A 19,622-nucleotide genomic window follows, 5' to 3' on the forward strand; every position below is an offset into this window, starting at 1 on the left:
CGTATATTTAATATTTTAATTATAAAGTTGTTACTTTTTCACATATGGAGCACGGGAAGAATGATTGATTGAATGCCTCTGCTTGCGCTGTAATTATTCCAATCTCATTCTCACAATCCTTATGTGTGCAATATGTTGGGGATGTAGTATATTTCCAAAGTCATAATTTAAAGCCGGTTCTTGAAACTTTGTTAACGGGATAGTTTTCATCTATCGTCAGTATCTCTGTGACACTTTCCCGTGGATAAAACAGACCTATGACCATGCGTGATGTCTTTATCTGTAAACATTCAGTATCCTCTATTAGCCCTATTTGGGATGGGTCCCACACACTTGAGCAATTTCTAGAACCAGTCACACGAGTGATTTGCGACCAGTCTCCTGTGTAGATTGATTGTACTTCCCCAGTATTCTACCAATAACTTAAGTCTACCATGTGCTTTACCCACTACTACTTCTGTTAGCTGCTACTGTGCTAATAATAAATCTGTGAAACTGTCATCTTTCTATGTTTATCTTTGAACACGCTGATCTCCAAAACTACTAGATGAATTTTTGTGGGGTTTTCAAAGGTCACTTGATCATAGTAGAGGCTTCAGTTCATCAAAATCAGGTCATGGAAAAAAAAAAGTTCCATATCTCCTCCGAAACCACTGGACCCATTTCAACTTAATTCGGTACAAATATCACTTACTGTCTGGAAGGAATTGGAGTGGGGATAAGAACCACTTATCTATCAAAGGGGTGGGTATGGAAAAGAAGTATAGGCCATGACGTGCAAATATCCAGTACTTAAGAGTGAGAGAACTTAGTGGCCTCAATAAACTTCACACAAAATTTCAAAGATTTATGAAGCTTTTTCTCACTGACACATCACACAAAATGATTAAAGGAAGAAAAGTTTATCACTTACTACATTTTTTCTCTTTATGCAATAAAACTGTCATATCAGCGTTGACTTCACAACATTTGCATTGCTTTTTTGCTACTTACTCTGTTCATGATACATTTTGCAGACAGTGTCCACATATGCTGCTGAATGTACCCATAGAGATAGACATGGGGAGGACTAGATGGACAGAGTGAAGGGAAGGCAGCGGTGGGCTGTTAGAAATACATACTAGGGGAATGCTGGGTACTCGGCTAAGTTACATAATCAAATTGAATAATTAGCTGAAAGTTGTATAAACATGAAATAGAAGTGAAAACTAAGTCCTTATAGAAGTAAACATATGAATAAATGAAGCATTAAATACATACAATGTGCGAGTAGAATTATGCATTTATATATTGAAAATGCCAGTTGACTTGTTATTGATCAATACAATAAGTGTTATCCCACTTTGCCACATTACAATGTCTTTCTGTGAGCTGCTTGGTTTGTCACTCTTCCTTTGCAGTTACTTTCTTTTGCCTGTAACTTTTCATGTGGTGATACAGTAACTGTTTAAGATGTCTGGAAGTTGTTTCTCCCAGTTGCTGATAAGTTATTCAAAATGCTTTTGTTACTGCACACAAAAGAGTGATGGCTCCTCAACTGCACCAACATTTAAAGTATTTCATGAGAAATATATGCAGTAACGAGAACTGGTTCCCATAATGTTTCTGATGTGCCTTTGGTGACCTTAGCTGTGCCTGTTTCCCTCGTGTATGTAAAATTTGTCACAATATGATACTTACTGTTTGTCAAGTTGCTTGTGCTCGAACAGCATACTAAATCCCACACCAAGAATGGATAACTTAGATGGTATTCTACCTATACATTTGCTTGTGCTAATGATCTAATATATACAGTTGACCAGGTGACAATGATGTGTATAATCTGTATTACAGGCAACGGAGCTTCCCTGCCTCTGTGCTTTAGCAATCTGCCCTCTAAATGACATATTACATTGTGGAAAAGTAAAAGAGTCCAATCATTATCCTGGTGATTCCCATTTTTCTTTACCGTTGTTTCGTCTCGTGCCAAGTTCCACAATCAAACGAACTGCAGAACTGTAGAAGTCATTTGGATTTTTAGGCTCCACCTTCTGCAAAATACAATATTTATCTATTTATTTAGATTTTTTATTTATTATCTGCAACAAGCCACCAAGTTTTTGCTTAAAGAGGTGAAGTCACCTGCTACACAGTCGGCATGCCAGAGAGGACAGAAGGAATATTCCCACGAAGATTTTTTACATCCCTCCAGGAAAAAACATCTGAATCGTCATATGCCACTTGCAAAGGCTCCAAGAAATTAAACAAAGGCAAACAGTCTTCTCCTTCGCTGACTCAGAGATCCTCTTCACCAGTGTCGCCATGTGATGCTGTCACCTGACTGACATTAGAGTCCCCGGTGTGCACCGCAAAAGTTTTTCTGCCCTGGACTCTGTGGACCAACAGAGGGAGAATGCGGACATCTCTATAGATCTCCTGGAGCAAGATCCTCCAGCCTCTGCACCTGTAGCAGTGAGACTTTAAACGCTGGCACTCAACAGCCACCGAAATGACACGCCTTCATTTTTTCCCCTGTCTCCCTCCCCCTTCCATTTTTTCCTCATCATGACCCTCCTTCAATGGGATGTTTGCAGCCTTTTCCCTTTGTACCACTTACATCCCTCTGTCATTCGGTGTCACCAGGGCAGACTTCCTCCAGCTTTTTGGGCAAATTCCTCGTCCTTTTTTACTGCTCGGTGACTTTAATGTGCACCATCCCCTTTGGAGCTCTTCCAGGACCTGTCGGAGAGGTGTAATCTTGGCTGATCAACTCAACTTCATCTGCCTTAACCCTGGAGCACACATGTTCCTTTCAGGCTCCATACACACCTGTTCCCATTTGGACCTCTCGTTCTGCACTGCCCAGATTGCCCATCATTTCAAGTGGTCTGTTCTCTCTGAAACCTACTGGAGTGACAATTTCCCATGTGCTGTCCGTTTGCCGACTCTTACCCCACCTATGTGCACACCCAAATTGCTGCTTTCTAAGGCCGACTGTAGGCTTTACTACTTCCTGGCGACATTCGACAAACATTTCCCCAGTAATGATGACCAGGTAGAATATTTTACAAACATTGTCCTTACTGCCGCAGAACGTTCCTTTCCTCGCACTTTGTCTTTACTGCACTGTGTCCCGGTCTTCTGGTGGACTGAGGCCTGCTGTGACGCAATTTGCGCACTGAGACATGCTCTCTGCGTTTTTAACCATCATCCTATGATGGCCCCCATCGTGCAGGAGGTCTACAACTTTTGTGGATACGTGCATGGTGAGCACGGGGCCCCGAGCTATTGTAGCCTTCCTTCTTTCCAGGGCTGCATTTCCTTCCCCTTCCCCTCCTTTCCTCTCCTTGCTTATGTTGGCCCCCGCTATCCTCCTGGTAATGTTGGTTTTGCAATTTAGCTTTGTTGTGTAATCACCACCTCCTTTTGGCACTCCCTGGTCCCCCTCTGGAGTTTGACCTCCATTACTAAATTTCTCTTCCGTAGTATGAGCCATTTGGGGAAGATCACCTTACTTAGTGTCTCCGACGTGTGCCCTCCTAGTTCATTCCACCTTTTCTTTCACGTCGTTGTCTGATGCTAGGGTGCATAACCAGCACGGTAGCCAGCCCGTGTGGTGGGGTCGCTATGTACCCTTTTGGTTGAGCCCCCTGAACACACAGGGATCACACTTCTGATACCTGAGCTGTGACCTCCTCATGCAAGCCTTGGAGTGGTTGCTCGTTATCCTGAAGCATCGGAACTCCCGGCAATGGCCTCCGTGCCAGATGGTCCTTGCTGTGGCTGGGTGGCACCCGTGAGGAGAGCGCCTGATCGGAGTGGGTTGTATCAGGGCGGACACTATGCAAATGAAACGCATATGGATCCAGAACTCTGGCCGTTCTTCTGCGACCATCTCTCTGCGTGGAACTGATTCTTCTAGTCCTGTTTCTCCTGCCCCTTCGGCCTTCCCTTCCATGGCTACCCCCTCGGAAGAGGGTCAGGCTCGTCGGCTAAGGGCAAAGCCTTTCCCCCGCTATCTGGTTTGCACCAGGACTGATGGGGATACTTTCACCAATACCAAACTTTTATTCTTTGTGGAACACATTGAAGACAAGTTTGGCGAAATGGACTCCCTGAGCGAGATGCGGTCGGGTTCGTTGCTGATCAAAACTGCTTCAGTTGCCCAGTCTGCAGCCCTTCGTGCCTGTACCCGTCTTAGCACAATTCCTGTGTCCATTACCCCACCACCAGTCTCTAAATATGGTTCAAGGTGTGATTTCCTTCAAACTCATGAGGAACTACGGGATAATCTTTGTTCGGCGTGTTCAGAAGGGTCCTAAGGACAATCGCATTGATACTGGTGCCTTTATCCATGCCTTTGAAGGGGATACCCTCCCTGAGAAAGTAAAGATTATGGTTTATCGATGTGATGTGAAGCCGTACATCCCACCTCCTATGAGGTGTTTTAAGTGCTTGTGTTTTGGACACATGTCTTCCTGCTGTTCACAGGCCCCTCTCTGTGGTGACTGTGGACGTCCACTCCGTGAGGGGCATCCCTGTGTTCCCCCTCCTGTGTGTGTTAATTGTCATGGCAATCATTCTCCACATTCACCAGATTGCCCAATATATAAGAAGGAAAAGAAGATACAGGATCCCTTGATCATTTAACCTACACAGAGGCTCGTAAGAAGTATACACGTCTTCACCCTGTGTCCATGACATCTAGTTATGCTTTAGTTACATCTTCACCCATTCCTCCCCATTCCTTACCCCAGTCCCAGACCCCTCTCCTCCCCCCCCCCCCCCCTCCCCTGCGGCTCCCACACCTTCTCCTCTGGGGGCTGCTCCTCCTCGCCGGCCGGAGAAGTGTCCCACTCCTTTGGCGTCTGCCGGTCAAGGGCGCCCTTCCCGAGATGCCCCTTCCCGGCACCTTGCAGGCCAAAGGTCTGCTGCCATGCGACGACTGCGAGAACCGCGGTCTGTTTGCCCCCAGGTCGTCCGATCTCTTTCTGTTCCCGATCTTGCTGCAGCTGGCTCCTTTATGCCACACAGCCCTCCTCGATCTCAAACAGAAAAGAAGAAGAAACGTAAGTCCCGGGACAAAGAGCCTCTGGTGTCACCAGAGGTCCCATCCCCGACTTCACAACCAGATTCTGACCTGTCGTTCATGGATGTCGCCCCCTCCTTGTCGGTGACGGGTGGTGACCCGGCAGTATGACTGGCTTTAGCCTGTTCAACCCCCATTTAAATCATCGTTCTGTGGTTATCCAATGGAATTGTAATGGATACTACCATCACCTTCCGCAGTTGAAATCCCTTCTATCGTCTTACTCTGCAGCTTATGTGGTTCTACAGGAATCTCATTTTACTGATGATCACTTACCGACCCTCTGTGGGTTCCGTGTTTTCTGTCGAAATCGGGTCGGACCCCTGTGGGCTTCTGGTGGCGTTAGTACGTTGGTCCATACAGACATTTCTAGCACGTGGATTCCTCTTCAAACTACATTGGAAGCGGTTGCTGTTAGGGTCCACCTGGACTCTGAGGTCACGGTTTGCAATCTTTGTCTCCCTCCTGACAGGACTCTAATACCTGCTGCCTTAACTGCCCTTCTTCAGCAACTTCCTCCTCCCTTCCTCCTTCTCGGGGATTTTAATGCTCATCATCCCTTGTGGGGCAGTGCATTTCCACCTAGACGAGGTCTTCTCTTAGATTAGTTTATTACAGACCACAACTTGTGCCTTCTTAATGATGGCTCCCCTACTCAATTCAGTGCTGGTCATGGTACCTTTTCTGCCATTGATCATTCTCTCTCTTCTCTCTTTCTCTCTCTCTCTCTCTCTCTCTCTCTCTTTCTTTCTTTCTCTCCTCCCTTCATTACACTGGTCACCACATGATGACCTTTGTGATAGTGACCATTTCTTGTTGATTCTCTCTCTCCCTTCCCGCTCCCCAATAGACAGGTTACCTCGTTGGTCTTTCCAACACGCCGTGTTTTCTCCCTCTTTGTCGGGTTGTATTGATGACGTCCTACGTGACGTGTCTGACGTGATTGTTCGCGCTGCTAGCCTTGCTGTACCATGGTCATCTGGACCATTTCGTCCCTGGTAAGTCCCGTGGTGGAGTACGGCTGTTGCCATTGTCATCCGTGATCGCCGTCGAGCTTTGGAACACCTTAAGAGGCACCAATCTGTTGCCAGCCTTATTACCTTTGAACGCCTTTGCGCTAAAGCCCGTTATTTAATCAAACAGAGCAAACAGATATGTTGGGAACGATTTGTTTCTTCCCTCGGTTCTACTGTCCCTATGTCACGGGTATGGCCACTTCGCTGTCTCCAAGGTTGCCATCAGCAGTCCACCCTCCCAGGCCTTCACCTCCCAGATGGTCTTTATGGCATCAGCATCAGCCTCCTATCCGGCTGCTTTCCTTCACCGGAAACAGCGGGCTGAAGCTTCCAACTTATGCTTTATCCCTTGTCAGTCAGAATCTTACAACGAACCTTTTACTGAATGGGAATTTCTTTCCGCACTTTCTTCTTCTCATGATACAGCCCCTGGCCCAGACTCCATTCATAACCAACTGCTTCAACATCTCAGTGCTCCACAACAGCAACATCTTCTCCGGGTGTTTAACCGTATCTGGCTCCAGGGTGACTTCCCTTCTCAGTGGAGGGATAGCATCATGGTTCCTGTCCTTAAGCCTGGTAAGAACCCCCATTTGTTGGCAGCTATCGGTTAATTAGTCTGACCAATGTTGTTTGCAAGTTATTTGAAAGGATGGTAGCCCATCGGCTCAATTGAGTCCTCAAATCTCGGGATCTATTGTCCCCTTACCAGTGTGGCTTCCGTGAGGGACAGTTTCCGATCGATCATTTACTTCGCTTGGAATCCGCAGTTCGGTAGGCTTTTTCCCAGTGCTGCCATTGGGTTGCAGTATTTTTTGACCTTCACAAGGCCTATGACGCGTTCTGGCGCCATCACATCTTACTTACACTTCATCAGTGGGGTCTTCGGGGCCCACTCTTGATTTTTATCCGCCAGTTCCTGTTCCATCGGTCATTCAGCGTTCGGGTTGGTACTGTTTTTAGTTCTCCACGGACCAAGGAGACGGACATTCCACAGGGTTCTGTCTTGAGTGTACTTCTTTTCCTCATTGCTGTTGATGGACTTGTGGCCTCTGTCAGTCCCTTGGTCGCCCCTGCCCTGTATGTGGATGATTTCTGCATTTGGGTTAGTTCCTCTTCGATGGCCTCTGCAGAGTGGCAGCTCCAGGGAGCTGTACAGCGTGCCTCTGCATGGACCCTCTCACACGGGTTTCAATTCTCTCCTTTAAAATTGCGGGTGGTCCACTTCTGTCGCCATACTACGATCCACCTTGATCCAGAGCTCTATCTTGATTCACGATGATTGCCTGGGTCTTCTTTTCGACAACAAGCTCACTTGGCTGCCCCATATCATACTTCTGAAGGTAGGATGTTTCCGTAAACTCAATGTCCTTCGCTTCCTTGCCCACTCCTCTTGGGATGCGGACTGTTCCCTCCTTCTCTGTCTTTATCGTGCTTTAGTTCTGTCTCGCTTGGACTATGGTTGTCAAGTTTATGGTTCGGCTGCTCCTTCCACACTGCACGTGGTGGATCCAGTCCACGATCGTGGTATCCATTTGGCCACCGGTGCCTTCCCTGTTGCTAGTCTCATAGTTGAAGCTGGGATTCCCCCCCCCCCCCCCCCCCCCCCCCATTTCTGTTCGGCGGTCCCAGCTTCTGGTGTCTTATGCACTCGTTGTCCATTCCTCTCCTACTCATCCTTCCTATTCTATCCTGTTCCAAGACCATGGACGCCGCCCACCTGATTCCCGCACTTGGGCGGGTTTACCGGTTGGGCTCCACCTTGTGTCTCTTTGCCGTGATTTTCGGGTTCCTTCTTTGTCCTGTCTTCCTCGCTCCCTCCCCTCAACCCTCCTTTGGTTAGTTCCTCGGCCTCAAATTCGGATGGATCTCCGCCGAGGTCCAAAAGATTCCATCCCCCCCATGGTATTCCGTTCCTTTTTCTGCCGAATTTTATGGGAGTTTCAGGATGCTGTTGTTTTTTACACTGATGGCTCTAAATCTGCTGATCATGTGGAATATGCCTTCATGTCCTCTGTTGGAACGGAAAACCATCTGCTGCCACCTACATGTGGGATGTTTACTGTGGAATTGATGGCAATTTCCTGGGCTCTCACCTTTATTAAACAGTCCCAACACAACCACGTTTTGTTATGTACGGACTCAATGAGTGGCCTTCTGGCTATTGACCAGTGTTTTTCGCGCCATCCCTTGGTATCTGCCATCCGTGACCATCTCGCTGATATTCACCATGCTGCTTGTTCCGTTGCCTTCCTTTGGGTCCCTGGCCATGTGGGTATCCCGGGTAATGAGCTCGCTGATTGTTTGGCTGGGGGAGCAGTCACTTACCCCCCATTTTCTGTAACCCCTCCTGCAGCGGATTTACGTCTTCACATCAAATCCCACTTCGCACAATCATGGGTCAACTCATGGGAGGCTACTTCCCTGTCTAATAAACTTCATGCGATTAAGGTGACACCAGGCCCGTGGCATTCTTCCTTTCGCCTCTCCCTAAAGGACTCGACCACATTGTGTCGTCTCTGCATTGGCCATACCAGGCTGACCCATGGTTTTCTTTTGCGTAATGAGCCACCCCAACTTTGTGGTTGTGGAGACTTCCAGTCAGTAGCTCACATTTTGGTTGAATGCCTCCTTCTTTTGGCTCTGCGTACTAATTACAGACTCCCCCGCACATTACCCTTGATGTTGGCTGACGATCCCGGATGGTCGACCTGGTTCTCGGTTTCCTCCAGGAAAGTGGTTTTTATTCTCAGTTTAAGGTTTTTAATCTCGCTCTGGTGTTGGGGCAGGACGGTGAGTGTTGGGGTATCTCCCACTGTAAGCCGTGTTTGGAAATTCGTGACTCCTCTCACTGGCCGAGATCCTCTTTTCTTCCCCTTTTACTCTGTTTTTATCATTTTTTTAGGATTGGTTAGTCTCATTTTCCTATACACACTTCTATATTCTAGCAGTTGCACCTTTTAAGTCACAGATGGTCTTGCCTCTGCTGCTTCAGAGGTGGGATATTTCCTGCCTCTAGCATAGCATTGGGTTCGCTCTCTTGCTGACTTGCCTCATTTTGTTTTTACCATTGACAACATGACTGCCCTTTTACATTTTTTAGCCTTTTCTCTTTTATTGTTCTGACTTTTCTGAGATGTCACACTATCGAAATGGACCACATTTGAAACAAAGGACTGATGACCTTGCTGTTTAGTCCCTTCAACCCCAACCAACCAACCAACCAACCAACCTATGATGACGAACTGTATTCGTTGTAAACAGTTACGTGCGCAGTGTTGTGTATTGTGGGATAGCAAAAATGTTAGCTGGATTTCATTTACTACTTCTTTTAACAGGTCCACTCCCTCACCCGTCGTGTGGGCCAACCTCTGACAGCTCTCTGGAGAAAGGTCCATTCCCCAAGTTCCAGCCTGACAGTAGCAATTTGTGTTGTAGTGGAACCTATTGCTATCTCCAACACCTTGGGCCCATATTTTTCTGAGATTTCGAGCTCCAACCACCCTCACCCTACCTTCCTCCATCAGAAATGAGTGGAGGAGGCTAGAGCGATATCCTTCTCATCTCAGAATTTGGAGTGCTACAACACAACTTTTACTATGAGGGAGCTATATCATGCTCTCACTTCATCCCAATCATCCGCCCCAGGGATGCACGATGTTTACATTCAGATGTTGCAGCACCTTTCTCTTGTACTCTTGTAGGCAAGCACTTTCTCGTTGATACTTACAATTGCGTACTAGACTGTGGCCGTGTTTTTTGATTTGGAGAAAGCCTGTGACATCTGCTGGATTACTTCTGTCCTCCATACACTCTACACATGGTGCTTCCAAGGCTGCCTGCATATTTCCTTGAGGAATTTTTTAAAGACCGAGTTTTCAAGGTTCGTGTGGCTTCTGCCATGTCAGACACCTTAATCCAGGAAAACAGGGTTCCTCAGGGCTCCATCCTGAGCATCGTCCTCTTTGCTATCACCATTAACCATATAATGGCCTGTCTCGCACTGGGTATTTCTGGCTCCCTTCTTGTCGATGATTTTGTGATCTATTGTAGTTCTCCACAGATGTCTCCTTGAGCGTCATCTGCAGCATTGTCTCAATCTTCTTTACTCGTGGAGCATTGAAAATTGCTTTCTCTTTTCCACTGACAAAATTGTTTCTACGAATTCATGGCAGTGCATTGTTTGCCAGGACAATGTTGATCTTCCGTTCATTGAAACTACGAAATTCCTGCGGCTCATGCTTGATAGGATACTTTCTTATCTCCCATATGTCTTACCTGACCACCTGCTGTACCTGGATCCTGTGTGTCTTCAGCGGTACTTCCTGTGGAGCGCATCTGATCACCCTCGTCCGGTTATCCATTCGAAACTAGACTATGGGTGTTTCATTTACGCATCTGCACGTCCGTCCACCTTATGCCGTCTCAATACAATGCACCATCCTGGAATCCGTTTGGCCAGAGGCGCCTTTCACACTAGCCTGGTTGAGAGTTTTTATGCAGAAGCTGCCGAACTACCGCTGTCATACCAACGTGACATTCTCCTCAGCAGATACACATGCTGTTTGTCTGCCATGCCTGGCCTCCTGTCTTATGCCTCCTTCTTCAATGATTCCTTTGACCATCAGTATGGGGTGCATTCCTCTTCTCTGTTACCGCCTGAAGTTCACTTTCGACTATTGCTCCTGCCTTCATGTGTTGGACCATGTTCAACTTGGCCTTCATTCGCTTCCTAAGGACACTACTCCAGCCACACTTGTTGACTGTAAGTTTCTCAATCCTTGCATGGAACTTCACAATAGTACCTTTGTGTACACTAATGGCTGTCGGACTGACTGTAGTGTTGAGTGTGCCTTTGTCACTGGCACCGGTGATTTTCGATACCAGCTTCCGAAACATTCCTCAGTATTTACAGCGGAGCTCTTCACCCTGTAACAGGCCACCCAGTACAACCGGCAACACAGGCTTTTCAGTTGTGTTATTTGTTGTGACTTAGCACGACAGCCAAGTCACAACGAGAGGAAGCCGAAAGGCACGCGTTAAGCTCACGCAGATTGGCGTGAGGTCTGGAACAGTTAAAAGGAAATGAGAACTTTGAAAATGGACGCAGTTGCTGTAATACTTAACTTTAATCCACATTTGTAGAACATCGCTCTTGATGATACATGCTTCACAATATTAATTATCAAAGCTATGGCGCCTTGCTAGGTCGTAGCCAATGACTTAGCTGAAGGCTATGCTAACTATCGTCTCGGCAAATGAGAGCGTATCGGTCAGTGTAGCTTCGCTAGCAAAGTCGGCTGTACAACTGGGACGAGTGCTAGTACGTCTCTTTAGACCTGCCGTGTGGTGGCGCTCGGTCTGCTATCACTGACAGTGGCGACACGCGGGTCCGCCGTATACTAACGGACCGCGGCCGATTTAAAGGCTACCACCTAGCAAGTGTGGTGTCTGGCGGTGACACATCATTTGTTCCAACTGTTTCAGTGGCATTCAGAGCCTCTGTGTGCTGTACGCCATCCATCCCTTAGTGCAGCGGGTCCAGAAAAGCTTCCACTTGCTCATTCCTGATGGAACCACTGTGATGTTTATGTGGGTACCTGCTCATGGCGGTCTGACAGGAAATGAGGCCATTGATGCTGCTGCCAAGGCTGCAGTCGTCCTACCTTGACCCACTAGTTCTTCCATTCCTTCTGATCATCTCAGTGTTGCCATCTGTCAGCAGGTGGTGTCACTTTGGCATCACCACTTCATGGGAACAAGCTCTGGGGAATTAAACCCCTCCCAGCAGCTCAGCCGACCTCCTCTCAGCCCCCTCGCTGTGGGAAGATTTTAGCTAAGTTGCATATTGGGCATTGTCTTCTTAGCCATCACTTTGTGCTCATAGTCCTCAACCTTTGATGGTTTGCAATTTCCTGACAGAATGCCCTTTTTTTAACCACTTAGATTTTAATTTATGTTTTCTGTCTGAGTTATCTGCTGTTTTAGCGAACAACGTGTGGGCTGTCGACTGCATTTTACTTTTTATCTGTCTAACAATATGGTGAAGGATGTTTAATCTCTAGGTCAGGACCTCCATTGTCTCTATGACGCATTTTATGGACGTTTCTCTAAGTCCCTGTTTTTAGCTATCTTTCCTTCCATTAATTGGGCTTAACTTGTATATAGTCGCTTGTAACACCTTTTTCATCTTTGTGTTCTGTAGTTTTGAAATAGGCGCGTATGACCCTAGTTATTTTGCTCTCTAAAAACAAAACAAAACAGTTATTTACCAGAATAAAAAAGGAAAACATTAAAACACTGATTTGGCAGAAGGTGAAGTTTAAAAACTAAATGAAATTCACAAATGTGGGAGAGCAGAAACAAGAATTTTCAACCTTGACAATATGAGTAACAGTCATAGTGCAGTTAATCTGATGTTTCATTTCCATACAAAAATAAGTGTTGTAGCAGGTACTCATCTGATACAGCATCCTCTGTAGTGTAAGAGAGCAGTCAGCACTCGGTGGGGTGGATGATCAGGTGATACTCTACTGGTCGAGTGAAATTTTTTATTCAACTTTAAATACCAATCACCACATTAGTGATGTGAGGCAAACATGCTCTACTGTGCTGACCCTGAACCAGTGATAGTTTGCAGGCAACTGTTTCCACCCTCATGAAGAGATGCATGCGTAGGCACCCTGCGGTGCTGACATCTGGCTGAGCAATGGCCAGCGGCCTGACAGTAGGCCTTGGCCTTGATATCAGTGATGTTATCCAGCCTCTGCTGTGATGGCAGTCCACTGTGGAAAGGCTGCACTTGGTGACTCGGGCCACCTACGTATCCACTGTGGAGGCAGGAGGAGATGGCCGTGCATGGGACACGACCTGCTGTCTTCTGGCAGGTGTATGTGCTGCTAGACTGGCAATTCGTAAATGCTACGCAATTGGTGCGTTAAACTTTATGGCTGTTTCCCATCTTCCTTAAGCTCTACAAATTCATTTTCCTCTGATATTGATATTACAGTATTCCTCGTACACTTACTATGGCTATAATCAACTTGGGCTCTCTCCTTGTATTGCTTAATCTCGCATCTTCCGAGTCCCTTGCCCTACTCGTTATCTCAAATACTGTGAAACATATTTCACTTCTAGGCCTCTTACCACACTTATGCATAAACAACATTTAACTCTCCATTCGACATTTAAAAACTGAAAATGAAACACTTTCTCTCTCTCTCTTTTTATAATTTGTTTAACATATCACCTTTAACAAAACATTATCTGGCTCTATGAAACTCTTGCTCTTGGCATTTCATCTGTTTACCTCATGATTTTTTTAACATTTCGTTTTGGAAAAACTTTCAGAACTTTGTCCGTGGGACAATAATTGCCCCTTAGCTTTCCCAGCAAACATACTTTCGGAACTATCCTCACAAGAAAACACATATACCACTGTCATTCACAACACTTTGACAGGTAGTCTCACTTATTATTCCCACGGTAGGGCTCATTACAGAATGAATTCTCATCGAAATACGTGGTTTTCCAATACTCCTCTACGTCCAAAAAAATTTCCTGGTGCCACTGTACCATGTAAATTACACCTTAGTATATTTGTACACAATTCAACTGATTTGTCTTGTACAATACACATGCCCTGTGACAGCTCTACACTGACAACAACTTCCTGCCACTGAAGGCTAAATTTGGTATGATGTTCAAGTAGAATGTTTGCCCTAGGGCCCACAGTGTAACCTTCATCCACTTTGTACTCATTGCGTACATCAGACTGCGACTGTTCTGTAAGCAGCTCATTGTGCATATCAGACGCCCTGCCTTGCAAGGCTGTGACCCAGTGCTGGTGCTCACACTAAATTCTGAACCTCTAGCAAATACTCTTAAACAGATTTAGACCTGTTGACTTGATCATTCTTAAACAGATTCAACTCTGTTGACTTGATCATCCACTCTATGAAGTCATCTCCTCTTTCAACTCATCTCCTCTTTCTTTCTCCCCTTTCACGCTGCTCGTGACAAAACGTATGTGCCTGTACCACTTATGCCGCAACACCTGCAACACAGCTATCAGCTTCTTGTGCAGTACCTGTAGTACCTAAAACATTGCCTGGAGCTCCACTCTTTATGACACAAAAATCACCAAATCATGCAGTTCCCTGTGCTTATGGCCCAGGCTGTCTGGTCTCAACACCTTTTGTCACCCATTTGGGCAGATACTACTACACTTAAAAAAAAAGTTGCTATTCCCACTGTTAATCATGTTAGTACAGCCACTGCTCATTCCTGCTATGTCAGAGTCCACAATTCCACTTTGTATCGGAGCTGGTACTTCTAAATTCCCTTTAACTTCAACAATATCATTATTGTGTGCCTTGCATAATTCTCAGAAACTTGTATTATGACACCATGTAGGAATTATATTTATGCCCACCACAAAATACCATCTGTGTTCACCTGTCACATACTGAACCTTACAACTTACAACCAAACACTCTGACATGCCTCAACACTCGGCATTGGAAAGGGGGGGAGGGGAGGGGGGAGGGGGGGGGGGAGAGAGAGAGAGAGAGAGAGAGAGAGAGAGAGAGAGAGAGAGAGAGAGAGAGAGAGAGAGAGAGAGAGAGAATGAATCAAATAATCTTCTTCATCCGTGAATGGCAGTTATAGGTGTAGTCTACTGTCAGCAAATGGTGTGATGATGAGCTTGAAAATTGCCTGTTGACACCACTCTGTAGAGTGCAGACGACACTCGTTGGGGTGAGTGTTGGAGTGAGGGGCCTGTGGGCCCAGTGACAGTGATACACTGCCAGTCAAGAGAAATGTGTTATTCAGCTTTAAACATACATAACTTCATTTGTAATGTGAGGAACAAACACCCTACTCTGGTGACACTGGCTTACGACAATTTGTAGGTGGATGCGTCTGCCCTGGCAAGCAGATGCACGTGTAGCCCGGCGAAGATGATATCAGACCAAACAGTGGTCCGTGGCCTGACAGTAGGCCTTGACATCAGCAGCGTTCTCCTACTTTTGCTGTGATGGCATTCCTCTGTGGAATGGCAACACTTGGCCTCCACATGCGTCCACAGCAGAGGCATGTAGAGACTGCTATAGATGAGATGAGACCTACTGCTCCCTGGGTCAATCCGTACTACATGGTCCAGCACTGGTTGCTTGACCATGTCAGAAGAAATTCATGTTCACTTCTTAAATTGCCCCATGTTTTGTAGACTAAAAAATATTCTTGTAAATTGTTTATTTGTTACCATTTAAAAACAGTGGCCATTTTTGTTTCAGGCCACAAGCATTCTTTCACATTTACAAGCATCTGCAGTTTTTTTAAATTATTCAGTAATGGGTTGCCCTAGACCTTTTAGATAAGAAGCATTTAGTTCAGCACACACTGGACTATAAATTAAAACCACAATCATGTAGCTGAATGTAATTCTTAATGTATTTTTAATGTCTCAAAGTTACTGGTCACAAATTAAAAAAACTCAGTTTTTGAACAGTATTTTTCCTAAGGAGAAGCAATTTCTCAGACTTAAAATTTTTTGTGCTATTACTCTACACAGCATAGTTACTTGTATCAATGGTGAGAAGCTCACCCTTAAAAAAGTACACTATTTTTTAAAAAAATGGATGTTTTGAATTTTTTCCTTCTTTGGCCTACAATACGGTATCTTTGTTAGGAGACGAGATAAAAATTTGAAAATTACACACTTATTAGATCTTTATGATATCAAACTTCCATATAAATTCCAGTGTTGAGCTTCAACAGGAAGCTAAAAAAAAAAAAAGTGAATCAAAAATATGTTCCTTAATATCTGCAATATCCGGACTAATGGATATCATTTACATAATTTAAACATATCTATTTTCACTTTTTTTAAATGTAAACTAATACAGTGTCTTGTTCTTGCCTGATTTGTTTCTACTATGTTGCTTATTGAACAACAGAGAAATTTCTTCACTCAGTTTGGTTTTTAGGTTGAAAATTCAGCCAGTCGCAGTTGTAAATTCCAGGGGAGACAGCTTCTCAGTATATTTTTAACAGGTGTCCAGACTTGATCCTACACAACTTCTTTAAATGAGGTCCTTAGTCTTTTTTGTGTGTAAAATGCACTGTGCTCATCTTGGTTTTGACAATAAATATTTTGAACCTCGGCAATCCACCACTGTTCCCCATAAACAGAAGCCAGTATGTCCTTCTTTTGAAGTGTCAGTGGTAAAAGTTTTCCACATTGATGAAGTTCGCTATCAGCGGATGTTGATGTGAACTTACACTTCAGCAAGTTGTGTGACTGAGGTATAAAACAATGAAAAGATCAGGTTCCCTTAATCTTGTGTTAAGTGTTGAATGTTTCCTTGAAGACACTGCTGTAGAGTTATCGTATTTCCCCACATTTTACAAAATATAGGTAATCCCTTTTACTGTTCTTTACAGAATTTAAACATTTTTTTGAGATGTCAAGACCTGAATCTCATAGGTCCACTGCAGAGTAGCTTTTGTGACAGCTTGCTTTGTTGTACCCCCCTACATCATCATACACATTCTTCGCATGCATGATGCAAAAAAGGTACCATTGTGCATCAAGCCTATGGTCTCCTATGTGAAAGGAGATGGGTAATAATTTTTTTTTGTTTTTATATTGCCTTGAAGCACCATCAGACAAGTAGATCAGTTTGTTTATGCAAGGATGGCGCAATTTTATGTAGTTTGTTAATTGCAGTTGAAAACCATGCACTGCTGAAGCATTGTGTTCGAGGTAGTCGCTTATGACACAGAAACTGTGAATCTTTAGTTTATCTTGATCTTTATGATAGGAACACAAATGGATGATCTGTAGCCTGTTTATTTACCCAGTGGTGTCCTCTTACTTCTTCTTGAACAACAAAGGGACCCACCAGGGAGCTCACAGTTCTTTTGTGAGGTCACGTGTGGCGCACATGAGCCCCCGAGGCCAATTCTTCCTTCCCCTCTGCGTTTCCTTCACCCTGCCTTCCCTCCCGCTCCTCGTTCCTTTCTCGTTGCCACCTCATTCCCCTCTTTTGGTGTTGTGATTTATGTTGACCTGGCTATCCACTTGGTTTCCTGTATTGGTTGCAATTTTGTTCCTTTTGCCTGTTCTTTCATCCTTTTTGGCATTTAGGTCCCCACTTTAAGTTGACCTCCACTTCAAAATTTCCAGTTTTTAGTGTGAGCTACATGGGGAAGAACTCCTTCCCTAGTATCTGCAGTGTGGATTCCTCTCCACCCTTTCTTCCCCTCTTCCTTGCCCACTGTAGCCCCCGTCCACACTGCTATGTCACGAGCATGTGTAGCCAGTCCATGTGGTGGGGCTGTTATGTACCCATATGGCTGAGCCCTCTTACAACACAGGGATCACGCTACTGATACCTGAGCTGTTCCCTGCACATGTATGCGAAGGGGTGGTTGCTTGTCTTCTTGGAGTATCGGAACTCCCGGCAATGGCCACTGTGCCAGATGCCCCTTGCTGTGGCTGGGTGGGGCCCATGGTTGGAGTGGGGGGGGGGGGGGGGGGGGGGGGGGGGGGGGGGGAGGTTATCAGGGCAGATGCTTGGCGCATGAATGTATCAAACTGCAAAAATATGGTCGTATCTTCAAATGGTAAAGGATCATTGAATGCTGCTTCTTATGACCCGGCAACCTTACCTTCCCTTCCCTTCCCTGGCTACACCATGGGAGGAGGGCCAGGCTCACCATCTTGGGATGGAATCCTTTCCCCATTACCTCATCTGTACTAGTATGGATGGAGAAACATTCACCGGCACAAACCCATTGTTTTTCGTGGAAAATATAGAGGACAAGTTTGCTGAAGTGGAGTCTCTTAGTAAGATGCGGTTTGGCTCCCTGTTGATCAGAGCTTCTTCTGCCACCCCAATCCGCAGCTCTTCATACCTGTGATTGTCTTGGCAATGTCCCAAGTGTCTATGACTCCTCACCAATCTCTGCATATGGAACCAGGGAGTAATTTTTCATAGGGACCTCATCCTGCAAACTGATTAGGAACTCTGGGCTAATCTGGAGCGGCGTGACATTAATTTTGTTTGATGTGTTGCATAAGGGTCGCAAAGAGAAACCACACCGATACCGCTGCCTTCATTCTGGCTCTCAAGGGGGATACCCTCCCAGAGAAGGTCAAGGTTATGTGCTACAGATGTGATGTGAAGGCGTACGTCCTTCCATCTATACGGTCCTTGCATTTTGGGCTCATGTCTTCCCGCTGTACGATGGACGCTGTGTGTGGTGACTGTTGCCACCCTCTCTATGAAGGAAGCCCTGTGTTCCGCCACCTGTGTGTGTCAGATGTGCTGACTGCCACTCCCCTCGTTCGCATCGGATTGCCAGGCTTACAAGAGAGAGAAGAAGGATCCAAGAATACAAGTCCCTGGATTGCCTGTCTTATGCTGAGGCTCACCAACAGTATGAGAGGCTCGATCCAGTGTCACTATCTTCAACTTTTGCCTCTGTTACTTCATTTCCTCCTCCTCCCTCGTCCTTACCCCAGCCTTGTCCCTCTCCCCCCCTCCCCCTCCCCCTCCCCCTCCACTGCAGTTACCACGGTTATGTACCCATATGGCTGAGCTCTCTAACAACACAGGGATCACACTACTGATAACTGAGCTGTTCCCTCCCTGTCAGGGAGCTGCTCCCCCTCCCCGGCCAAAGAAGTGGCCCCTTCTGTGCTAAGTGTCACACTCTTCCTCATTGCCATCAATGGGCTTGTAACTTCTGTTGGGCCTCTGGTTACCCTGGCATTGTACGTCGAAGATTTTTGCGTCTGGTGCAGCTCCCACCCAGTAAGCATGTGCTGAGCGCCAGCTCCAAGACGCCATCTGATGGGGCCTCTGTATGGGCCACTGTCCATGGCTTCCAGTTTTCTCCTTCCAAAACGCGGGTTATGCATTTTTGTTGTCAACCCACAGTACACCCCGACCCAGAACTTTATTTAGGCAACCAGCTCCTTGATGTTGTAACACAATCCCCTTTCTTGGATCTTATTTTTGACAACAAGCTGACACGGCTGCCCCACATTCATCACCTAAAGTCTACATGTATGTGAAAGCTTAATGCTCTCCTCCTACTGGTCCACACATTTTGGGGTGCAGACCGTTCGACTCTTCTCCATCTTTCCCGTGCTCTGTTCTTGTCCCAGACTAGATTATGGTAGTCAGGTTTATTGGCTCAGCAGTCCTGTTGGTAGTCTCCCTCACAAAAACAGGGATTCCCCTTCTACACATCCGACAGAGCCAACTCCTTGTTTCTTATATAATCGCTGTTCGCCAGTTCCCTGACCATCATATGTACCCTGTGTTCTTCACCTATGGGGATTTCTCCCTTCTAACACCTGCCCACAGGTGGGATTGCCGGTTGGGATCTCCATCTCCACTCACTGGACTGCACTCTGTATCTTTCCTCCGATAACCACTCCCCCCCCCCCCCCCCCCCTCCCCCCCCGCCTCCGCCCTCCTTTCGATGGTGCCTAGACCACGGATTAGGAATGATCTATT

At 46.0% G+C, this 19,622-nt stretch overlaps 1 protein-coding gene across 1 annotated transcript in view; it reads left to right on the forward strand.

Annotated features, from left to right (window-relative positions):
- The window catches only part of LOC124799730 (Fanconi anemia group I protein-like), a 278,348-nt gene that overhangs the window by 25,285 nt on the left and 233,441 nt on the right, over nt 1-19,622 (forward strand). The gene's annotated exons all lie outside the window — the stretch shown is intronic.

Source organism: Schistocerca piceifrons, chromosome 1 (genome assembly GCF_021461385.2).
Source record: "Schistocerca piceifrons isolate TAMUIC-IGC-003096 chromosome 1, iqSchPice1.1, whole genome shotgun sequence".
NCBI lineage: Eukaryota > Metazoa > Arthropoda > Insecta > Orthoptera > Acrididae > Schistocerca > Schistocerca piceifrons.